This window comes from Sturnus vulgaris, chromosome W, assembly GCF_052056855.1.
Source record: "Sturnus vulgaris isolate bStuVul1 chromosome W, bStuVul1.hap1, whole genome shotgun sequence".
In the NCBI taxonomy this organism is placed as follows: domain Eukaryota; kingdom Metazoa; phylum Chordata; class Aves; order Passeriformes; family Sturnidae; genus Sturnus; species Sturnus vulgaris.
The window spans coordinates 14,897,465-14,909,762 of record NC_142282.1 but is presented as its reverse complement, the minus strand read 5'-3'; positions in this window follow the sequence as shown (position 1 = coordinate 14,909,762).

Here is a 12,298-nt window from a genome sequence, read left to right as displayed (position 1 = left end):
CCATTTCATCGCAGGGATCCCATCCCATCCCATCCCATCCCATCCCAGGGATCCCATCCCATCCCATCCCGGGGATCCCATCCCATCCCAGGGATCCCACCCCATCCCATTCCATCCCATCCCACGCAATCCCATCCCAGGCATCCCATACGCGGGATCCCATCCCATCCCATTTCAGGGATCCCATCCATCCCATCCCATCTCAGCCCACGGATCACATCCCATCCCATCCCATCCCGTCCCATCCCATCCCATTCCAGAGATCCCATCCCAGGGATCCCATCCCAGGGATCCCATCCCATCCCATGGATCCCATCCTATCCCATCTCATCCCATCCCATCCCATCCCATCCCATCCCAGGGATCCCATCCCATCGTAGGGATCCCATCCCATCCCATCCCAGGGACCCCATCCCAGGGATCCCATCCCATCTCAGGGATCCCATCCCATCCCATCCCATCCCATCGCAGAGATCCCATCCCATCCCAGGGATCCCATCCCTGGGATCCCATACCATCCCAGCGATCCCATCCCAGGGATCCCATCCCATCCCAGGGATCCCATCCCATCCCAGGCATCCCATGGATCCCATCCTATCCCATCTCATCCCATCCCATCCCATCCCATCCCATCCCCTGGATCCCATCCCAACCCAGGGATCCCATCCCATCCCATGCCATCCCATCCCATCCCATCCCAGGGATACCATCCCATCCCAACACATCCCATCCCACCCCATCCCATCCCATCCCATCCCATCCCAGGGATACCATCCCATCGCAACACATCCCATCCCACCCCATCCCATCCCATCCCATCCCATCCCATCCCATCCCATCCCATCCCATCCCATCCCATCCCAGGGATCCCCTCCCATCCCAGTGATCCCATCCCATCCCATCACAACCAATCCCATCCCATCCCATCCCAGGGATCCCCTCCCATCCCAGGGATCCCATCCCATCCCATCCCATCCCATCCCATCAATCCCAGGGATCCCATCCCAGGTATCCCATCCCATCCCAGGGATCCCATCCCAGGGACGCCATCCCATACGAGGGATCAAATTCCAGGGATCCCAACCCAGGGATCCCATCCCATCCAATCCCAGGCATCCAATCCCATCCCATTTCATCGCAGGGATCCCATCCCATCCCATCCCATCCCATCCCAGGGATCCCACCCCATCCCATCCCATCCAATCCCATCCCAGGGATCCCATCCCAGGGATCCCGTCCCATCCCATCCCATCGCAGGGATCCCATCCCATCGTAGGGATCCCATCCCATCCCATCCCATCCCATTCCATCCCATCCCATCCCATCACATCCCATCCCAGGGATCCCATCCCTTCCGAGGGATCCCATCCCATCCCATCCCATCCCATCCCAGGGATCACATCCCATCCCATCCCATCCCATCCCATCCCATCTCAGGGATCCCATCCCATCCCATCTCATCCCAGGGATCGCACCCCATCCCATCTCATCCCAGGGATCGCATCCCATCCCATCCCAGCGATCCCATCCCATCCCAACCTATCCCATCCCATCCCGTCCCATCACATCCCATCCCATCCCATCCCATCCCATCCCATCCCAGAGATCCCATCCCAGGGATAACATCCCATCCCATCCCATTCCATCACATCCCAGTGATCCCATCCCAGGGATCCCATCCCATCTCAGGGATCCCATCCCATCCCATCCCATCCCAGGGATCACATCCCATCCCATCCCATCCCATCCCATCCCATCCCATCTCAGGGACCCCATTCCATCCCATCTCATCCCAGGGATCGCACCCCATCCCATCTCATCCCAGGGATCGCATCCCATCCCATCCCAGGGATCCCATCCCATCCCAACCTATCCCATCCCGTCCCGTCCCATCCCGTCCCATCCCATCCCATCCCATCCCATCCCATCCCATCCCATCCTAGAGATCCCATCCCAGGGATAACATCCCATTCCATCCCATCGCAGCGATCCCATCCCATCCGAGGGATGCCATCCCGGGGATCCCATCCCATCCCAGGGATCCCATCCCAGGGATCCCATCCCATCCCAGGGATCCCATCCCATCCCATCACATCCCCCCCCATGGATCCCATCCTATCCCATCTCATCCCATCCCATCCCATCCCATCCCATCCCATCCCATCCCATCCCATCCCATCCCATCCCATCCCATCCCATGGATCCCATCCCAACCCAGGGATCCCATCCCATACCATCCCATCCCATCCCAGGGATCCCATCCCATCCCAGGGATCCCATCCCATCCCATCACATCCCCCCCCATGGATCCCATCCTATCCCATCTCATCCCATCCCATCCCATCCCATCCCATCCCATCCCATCCCATCCCATCCCATCCCATCCCATGGATCCCATCCCAACCCAGGGATCCCATCCCATCCCATCCCATCCCATCGCAGGGATCCCATCCCATCCCAGGAATCCCATCCCATCCACTTCCAGGAATCCCATCCCATCCAAGGGATCCCATCCCATCCCCGGAACCCCATCCCTTCCGAGGGATCCCATCCCAGGGATCTAATCCCATCCCAGGGATCCCATCCGATCCCATCCCATCCCATCCCATCCCATCCCATCCCATCCCATCCCAGGGATCCCACCCCATCCCATCCCATCCCATCCAATCCCATCCCAGGGATCCCATCCCAGGGATCCCATCCCATCCCAACCCGTCGCAGGGATCCCATCCCATCGTAGGGATCCCATCCCATCCCATCCCATCCCATCTCAGGGATCCCATCCCATCCCATCTCATCCCAGGGATTGCACCCCATCCCATCTCATCCCAGGGATCGCATCCCATCCCATCCCGTCCCATCCCATCCCAACCTATCCCATCCCGTCCCATCCCATCCCTGGGATCCCATCCCATCCCAGAGATCCCATCCCAGGGATCCCATCCCATCCCAGGGATCCCATCCCATCCCATCACATCCCATCCCATGGATCCCATCCTATCCCATCTCATCCCATCCCATCCCATCCCATCCCATCCCATGGATCCCATCCCAACCCAGGGATCCCATCCCATCCCATCCCATCCCATCCCATCCCATGCCAGGTATACCATCCCATCCCAACCCATCCCATCCCACCCCATCCCATCCCATCCCATCCCATCCCATCCCATCCCATCCCATCCCATCCCATCCCATCCCAGGGATCCCCTCCCATCCCAGGGATCCCATCCCATCCCATCCCATCCCATCCAATCCCATCCCATCCCATCCCATCCCATCCCATCCCATCCCATCCCATCCCATCCCAGGGATCCCCTCCCATCCCAGGGATCCCATCCCATCCCATCATATCCCATCCCATCCCAGGGATCTCATCCCATCCCATCCCATCCCAGGGGTCCCATCCCATCCCATCCCATCCCAGGGATCCCATCCCAGGGATCCCATCCCAGGGATCCCATCCCATCCCAACCCGTCGCAGGGATCCCATCCCATCGTAGGGATCCCATCCCATCCCATCCCATCCCATCTCAGGGATCCCATCCCATCCCATCTCATCCCAGGGATCGCACCCCATCCCATCTCATCCCAGGGATCGCATCCCATCCCATCCCAGGGATCCCATCCCATCCCAACCTATCCCATCCCGTCCCATCCCGTCCCATCCCATCCCATCCCATCCCATCCCATCCCATCCCATCCCAGAGATCCCATCCCAGGGATAACATCCCATTCCATCCCATCGCAGCGATCCCTTCCCATCCGAGGGATGCCATCCCCGGGATCCCATGCCATCCCATCCCATCCCACGCAATCCCATCCCAGGCATCCCATACGCGGGATCCCATCCCATCCCATTTCAGGGATCCCATCCATCCCATCCCATCCCAGGGATCCCATCCCATCCCATCCCATCCCATCCCATCCCATCCCATCCCATGGATCCCATCCCAACCCAGGGATCCCATCCCATCCCATCCCATCCCAGGGATACCATCCCATCCCAACACATCCCATCCCACCCCATCCCATCCCATCCCATCCCATCCCATCCCATCCCGTCCCGTCCCATCCCATCCCATCCCATCCCATCCCATCCCTGGGATCCCATCCCATCCCATCCCATCCCTGGGATCCCATCCCATCCCAGAGATCCCATCCCAGGGATCCCATCCCATCCCAGGGATCCCATCCCATCCCATCACATCCCATCCCATGGATCCCATCCTATCCCATCTCATCCCATCCCATCCCATCCCATCCCATCCCATCCCATGGATCCCATCCCAACCCAGGGATCCCATCCCATCCCATCCCATCCCATGCCAGGTATACCATCCCATCCCAACCCATCCCATCCCACCCCATCCCATCCCATCCCATCCCATCCCATCCCATCCCATCCCATCCCATCCCATGCCAGGTATACCATCCCATCCCAACCCATCCCATCCCACCCCATCCCATCCCATCCCATCCCATCCCATCCCATCCAATCCCATCCCATCCCATCCCATCCCATCCCATCCCATCCCATCCCAGGGATCCCCTCCCATCCCAGGGATCCCATCCCATCCCATCCCATCATATCCCATCCCATCCCAGGGATCTCATCCCATCCCGTCCCATCCCAGGGGTCCCATCCCATCCCATCCCATCCCACGCAATCCCATCCCAGGCATCCCATACGCGGGATCCCATCCCATCCCATTTCAGGGATCCCATCCATCCCATCCCATCCCAGGGATCCCATCCCATCCCATCCCATCCCATCCCGTCCCATCCCATCCCATTCCAGAGATCCCATCCCAGGGATCCCATCCCAGGGATCCCATCCCATCCCAAGGATCCCATCCCATCCCATCACATCCCATCCCATGGATCCCATCCTATCCCATCTCATCCCATCCCATCCCATCCCATCCCATCCCATCCCATCCCAGGGATCCCATCCCATCCCAGGGATCCCATCCCATCCCATCACATCCCATCCCATGGATCCCATCCTATCCCATCTCATCCCATCCCATCCCATCCCATCCCATCCCATGGATCCCATCCCAACCCAGGGATCCCATCCCATCCCATCCCATCCCATCCCATCCCATGCCAGGTATACCATCCCATCCCAACCCATCCCATCCCACCCCATCCCATCCCATCCCATCCCATCCCATCCCATCCCATCCCATCCCATCCCATCCCAGGGATCCCCTCCCATCCCAGGGATCCCATCCCATCCCATCCCATCCCATCCAATCCCATCCCATCCCATCCCATCCCATCCCATCCCATCCCATCCCATCCCAGGGATCCCCTCCCATCCCAGGGATCCCATCCCATCCCATCATATCCCATCCCATCCCAGGGATCTCATCCCATCCCATCCCATCCCAGGGGTCCCATCCCATCCCATCCCATCCCAGGGATCCCATCCCAGGGATCCCATCCCAGGGATCCCATCCCATCCCAACCCGTCGCAGGGATCCCATCCCATCGTAGGGATCCCATCCCATCCCATCCCATCCCATCTCAGGGATCCCATCCCATCCCATCTCATCCCAGGGATCGCACCCCATCCCATCTCATCCCAGGGATCGCATCCCATCCCATCCCAGGGATCCCATCCCATCCCAACCTATCCCATCCCGTCCCATCCCGTCCCATCCCATCCCATCCCATCCCATCCCATCCCATCCCATCCCATCCCAGAGATCCCATCCCAGGGATAACATCCCATTCCATCCCATCGCAGCGATCCCTTCCCATCCGAGGGATGCCATCCCCGGGATCCCATGCCATCCCATCCCATCCCACGCAATCCCATCCCAGGCATCCCATACGCGGGATCCCATCCCATCCCATTTCAGGGATCCCATCCATCCCATCCCATCCCAGGGATCCCATCCCATCCCATCCCATCCCATCCCATCCCATCCCATCCCATCCCATCCCATCCCATGGATCCCATCCCAACCCAGGGATCCCATCCCATCCCATCCCATCCCAGGGATACCATCCCATCCCAACACATCCCATCCCACCCCATCCCATCCCATCCCATCCCATCCCATCCCATCCCGTCCCGTCCCATCCCATCCCATCCCATCCCATCCCATCCCTGGGATCCCATCCCATCCCATCCCATCCCTGGGATCCCATCCCATCCCAGAGATCCCATCCCAGGGATCCCATCCCATCCCAGGGATCCCATCCCATCCCATCACATCCCATCCCATGGATCCCATCCTATCCCATCTCATCCCATCCCATCCCATCCCATCCCATCCCATCCCATGGATCCCATCCCAACCCAGGGATCCCATCCCATCCCATCCCATCCCATGCCAGGTATACCATCCCATCCCAACCCATCCCATCCCACCCCATCCCATCCCATCCCATCCCATCCCATCCCATCCCATCCCATCCCATCCCATGCCAGGTATACCATCCCATCCCAACCCATCCCATCCCACCCCATCCCATCCCATCCCATCCCATCCCATCCCATCCCATCCAATCCCATCCCATCCCATCCCATCCCATCCCATCCCATCCCATCCCAGGGATCCCCTCCCATCCCAGGGATCCCATCCCATCCCATCCCATCATATCCCATCCCATCCCAGGGATCTCATCCCATCCCGTCCCATCCCAGGGGTCCCATCCCATCCCATCCCATCCCACGCAATCCCATCCCAGGCATCCCATACGCGGGATCCCATCCCATCCCATTTCAGGGATCCCATCCATCCCATCCCATCCCAGGGATCCCATCCCATCCCATCCCATCCCATCCCGTCCCATCCCATCCCATTCCAGAGATCCCATCCCAGGGATCCCATCCCAGGGATCCCATCCCATCCCAAGGATCCCATCCCATCCCATCACATCCCATCCCATGGATCCCATCCTATCCCATCTCATCCCATCCCATCCCATCCCATCCCATCCCATCCCATCCCAGGGATCCCATCCCATCCCAGGGATCCCATCCCATCCCATCCCATCCCATCCTATCCCATCCCATCCCATTCCATCCCATCCCATCACATCCCATCACATCCCAGTGATCCCATCCCAGGGATCCCATCCCATCTCAGGGATCCCATCCCATCCCATCCCATCCCATCCCAGGGATCACATCCCATCCCATCCCATTCCATCCAATCCCAGAGATCCCATCCCAGGGATAACATCCCATCCCATCCCATCCCAGGGATCCCACCCCATCCCATCCCATCCCATCCAATCCCATCCCAGGGATCCCATCCCAGGGATCCCGTCCCATCCCATCCCATCGCAGGGATCCCATCCCATCGTAGGGATCCCATCCCATCCCATCCCATCCCATCCCATTCCATCCCATCCCATCCCATCACATCCCATCCCAGGGATCCCATCCCTTCCGAGGGATCCCATCCCATCCCATCCCATCCCATCCCATCCCATCCCATCCCATCCCATCCCAGGGATCACATCCCATCCCATCCCATCCCATCCCATCCCATCTCAGGGATCCCATCCCATCCCATCTCATCCCAGGGATCGCACCCCATCCCATCTCATCCCAGGGATCGCATCCCATCCCATCCCAGCGATCCCATCCCATCCCAACCTATCCCATCCCGTCCCGTCCCATCCCATCCCATCCCATCCCATCCCATCCCATCCCATCCCATCCCATCCCATCCCAGAGATCCCATCCCAGGGATAACATCCCATCCCATCCCATTCCATCACATCCCAGTGATCCCATCCCAGGGATCCCATCCCATCTCAGGGATCCCATCCCATCCCATCCCATCCCATCCCAGGGATCACATCCCATCCCATCCCATCCCATCCCATCTCAGGGACCCCATCCCATCCCATCTCATCCCAGGGATCGCACCCCATCCCATCTCATCCCAGGGATCGCATCCCATCCCATCCCAGGGATCCCATCCCATCCCAACCTATCCCATCCCGTCCCGTCCCATCCCGTCCCATCCCATCCCATCCCATCCCATCCCATCCCATCCCATCCCATCCCAGAGATCCCATCCCAGGGATAACATCCCATTCCATCCCATCGCAGCGATCCCATCCCATCCGAGGGATGCCATCCCGGGGATCCCATCCCATCCCAGGGATCCCATCCCAGGGATCCCATCCCATCCCAGGGATCCCATCCCATCCCATCACATCCCCCCCCATGGATCCCATCCTATCCCATCTCATCCCATCCCATCCCATCCCATCCCATCCCATCCCATCCCATCCCATCCCATCCCATGGATCCCATCCCAACCCAGGGATCCCATCCCATACCATCCCATCCCATCCCAGGGATACCCTCCCATCCCACCAGATCCCATCCCACCCCATCCCATCCCATCCCATCCCATCCAATCCCATCCCAGGGATCCCAACCCAGGGATACCATCCCATCCCATCCCATCGCAGGGATCCCATCCCATCCCAGGAATCCCATCCCATCCACTTCCAGGAATCCCATCCCATCCAAGGGATCCCATCCCATCCCCGGAACCCCATCCCTTCCGAGGGATCCCATCCCAGGGATCTAATCCCATCCCAGGGATCCCATCCGATCCCATCCCATCCCATCCCATCCCATCCCATCCCATCCCATCCCATCCAATCCCATCCCATCCCATCCCATCCCATCCCATCCCATCCCAGGGATCCCCTCCCATCCCATGGATCCCATCCCATCCCATCCCATCATATCCCATCCCATCCCAGGGATCTCATCCCATCCCATCCCATCCCAGGGGTCCCATCCCATCCCAACCCATCCCAGGGATCACATCTCATTCCAGGGATCCCATCCCAGGGATCCGATCCCAACCCTGGGATCCCATCCTATCCCAGAGATCCCATCCCATCCCATCCCAGGGATCCCATCCCAGGCATCCCATCCCAGGTATCCCATCCCATCCAATCCCATCCCATCCCATCCCATCCCATCCCATCCCATCCCATCCCATCCCATCCCACTGATCCCATCCCATCCCATCCCACTGATCCCATCCCATCCCAGGGATCACATCCCATCCCATCCCATCCCATGCCATCCCATCCCATCTCAGGGATCCCATCCCATCTCATCCCAGGGATCGCACCCCATCCCATCTCATCCCAGGGATGGCATCCCATCCCATCCCAGGGATCCCATCCCATCCCAACCTATCCCAACCCATCCCGTCCCATCCCATCCCATCCCATCCCATCCCAGAGATCCCATCCCAGGGATAACATCCCATTCCATCCCATCGCAGAGATCCCATCCCATCCGAGGGATGCCATCCCGGGGATCCCATCCCATCCCAGGGATCCCATCCCAGGGATCCCATCCCATCTCAGGGATCCCATCCCATCCCACCCCTGGGATCTCATCCCATCCCATCCCATCCCAGGGATCCCCCCCCATCCCATCCCATCCCATCCCATCCAATCCCATCCCAGGGATCCCATCCCAGGGATCCCATCCCATCCCAACCCGTCGCAGGGATCCCATCCCATCGTAGGGATCCCATCCCATCAGATCCCATCCCATCTCATCCCAGGGATCGCACCCCATCCCATCTCATCCCAGGGATCGCATCCCATCCCATCCCAGGGATCCCATCCCATCCCAACCTATCCCATCCCGTCCCATCCCGTCCCATCCCATCCCATCCCATCCCATCCCATCCCATCCCATCCCATCCCATAAATCCCAGGGATCCCATCCCAGGTATCCCATCCCATCCCAGGGATCCCATCCCAGGGATTCCATCCCATTCCAGTGATGCCATCCCATACGAGGGATCACATTCCAGGGATCCCAACCCAGGGATGCCATCCCATCCAATCCCAGGCATCCAATCGCATTCCATTTCATCGCAGGGATCCCATCCCATCCCATCCCATCCCATCCCAGGGATCCCATCCCATCCCGGGGATCCCATCCCATCCCAGGGATCCCACCCCATCCCATTCCATCCCATCCCACGCAATCCCATCCCAGGCATCCCATACGCGGGATCCCATCCCATCCCATTTCAGGGATCCCATCCATCCCATCCCATCTCAGCCCACGGATCACATCCCATCCCATCCCATCCCGTCCCATCCCATCCCATTCCAGAGATCCCATCCCAGGGATCCCATCCCAGGGATCCCATCCCATCCCATGGATCCCATCCTATCCCATCTCATCCCATCCCATCCCATCCCATCCCAGGGATCCCATCCCATCGTAGGGATCCCATCCCATCCCATCCCAGGGACCCCATCCCAGGGATCCCACCCCATCTCAGGGATCCCATCCCATCCCATCCCATCCCATCCCATCCCAGGGATCACATCCCATCCCATCCCATTCCATCCAATCCCAGAGATCCCATCCCAGGGATAACATCCCATCCCATCCCATCGCAGAGATCCCATCCCATCCCAGGGATCCCATCCCTGGGATCCCATACCATCCCAGCGATCCCATCCCAGGGATCCCATCCCATCCCAGGGATCCCATCCCATCCCAGGCATCCCATGGATCCCATCCTATCCCATCTCATCCCATCCCATCCCATCCCATCCCATCCCCTGGATCCCATCCCAACCCAGGGATCCCATCCCATCCCATGCCATCCCATCCCATCCCATCCCAGGGATACCATCCCATCCCAACACATCCCATCCCACCCCATCCCATCCCATCCCATCCCATCCCAGGGATACCATCCCATCGCAACACATCCCATCCCACCCCATCCCATCCCATCCCATCCCATCCCATCCCATCCCATCCCATCCCATCCCAGGGATCCCCTCCCATCCCAGTGATCCCATCCCATCCCATCACAACCAATCCCATCCCATCCCATCCCAGGGATCCCCTCCCATCCCAGGGATCCCATCCCATCCCATCCCATCCCATCAATCCCAGGGATCCCATCCCAGGTATCCCATCCCATCCCAGGGATCCCATCCCAGGGATGCCATCCCATACGAGGGATCAAATTCCAGGGATCCCAACCCAGGGATCCCATCCCATCCAATCCCAGGCATCCAATCCCATCCCATTTCATCGCAGGGATCCCATCCCATCCCATCCCATCCCATCCCAGGGATCCCACCCCATCCCATCCCATCCAATCCCATCCCAGGGATCCCATCCCAGGGATCCCGTCCCATCCCATCCCATCGCAGGGATCCCATCCCATCGTAGGGATCCCATCCCATCCCATCCCATCCCATTCCATCCCATCCCATCCCATCACATCCCATCCCAGGGATCCCATCCCTTCCGAGGGATCCCATCCCATCCCATCCCATCCCATCCCATCCCATCCCAGGGATCACATCCCATCCCATCCCATCCCATCCCATCCCATCTCAGGGATCCCATCCCATCCCATCTCATCCCAGGGATCGCACCCCATCCCATCTCATCCCAGGGATCGCATCCCATCCCATCCCAGCGATCCCATCCCATCCCAACCTATCCCATCCCATCCCGTCCCATCACATCCCATCCCATCCCATCCCATCCCATCCCATCCCATCCCATCCCATCCCATCCCATCCCATCCCAGAGATCCCATCCCAGGGATAACATCCCATCCCATCCCATTCCATCACATCCCAGTGATCCCATCCCAGGGATCCCATCCCATCTCAGGGATCCCATCCCATCCCATCCCATCCCAGGGATCACATCCCATCCCATCCCATCCCATCCCATCCCATCCCATCCCATCTCAGGGACCCCATTCCATCCCATCTCATCCCAGGGATCGCACCCCATCCCATCTCATCCCAGGGATCGCATCCCATCCCATCCCAGGGATCCCATCCCATCCCAACCTATCCCATCCCGTCCCGTCCCATCCCGTCCCATCCCATCCCATCCCATCCCATCCCATCCCATCCCATCCCATCCCAGAGATCCCATCCCAGGGATAACATCCCATTCCATCCCATCGCAGCGATCCCATCCCATCCGAGGGATGCCATCCCGGGGATCCCATCCCATCCCAGGGATCCCATCCCAGGGATCCCATCCCATCCCAGGGATCCCATCCCATCCCATCACATCCCCCCCCATGGATCCCATCCTATCCCATCTCATCCCATCCCATCCCATCCCATCCCATCCCATCCCATCCCATCCCATCCCATCCCATCCCATCCCATCCCATCCCATCCCATCCCATGGATCCCATCCCAACCCAGGGATCCCATCCCATACCATCCCATCCCATCCCAGGGATCCCATCCCATCCCAGGGATCCCATCCCAT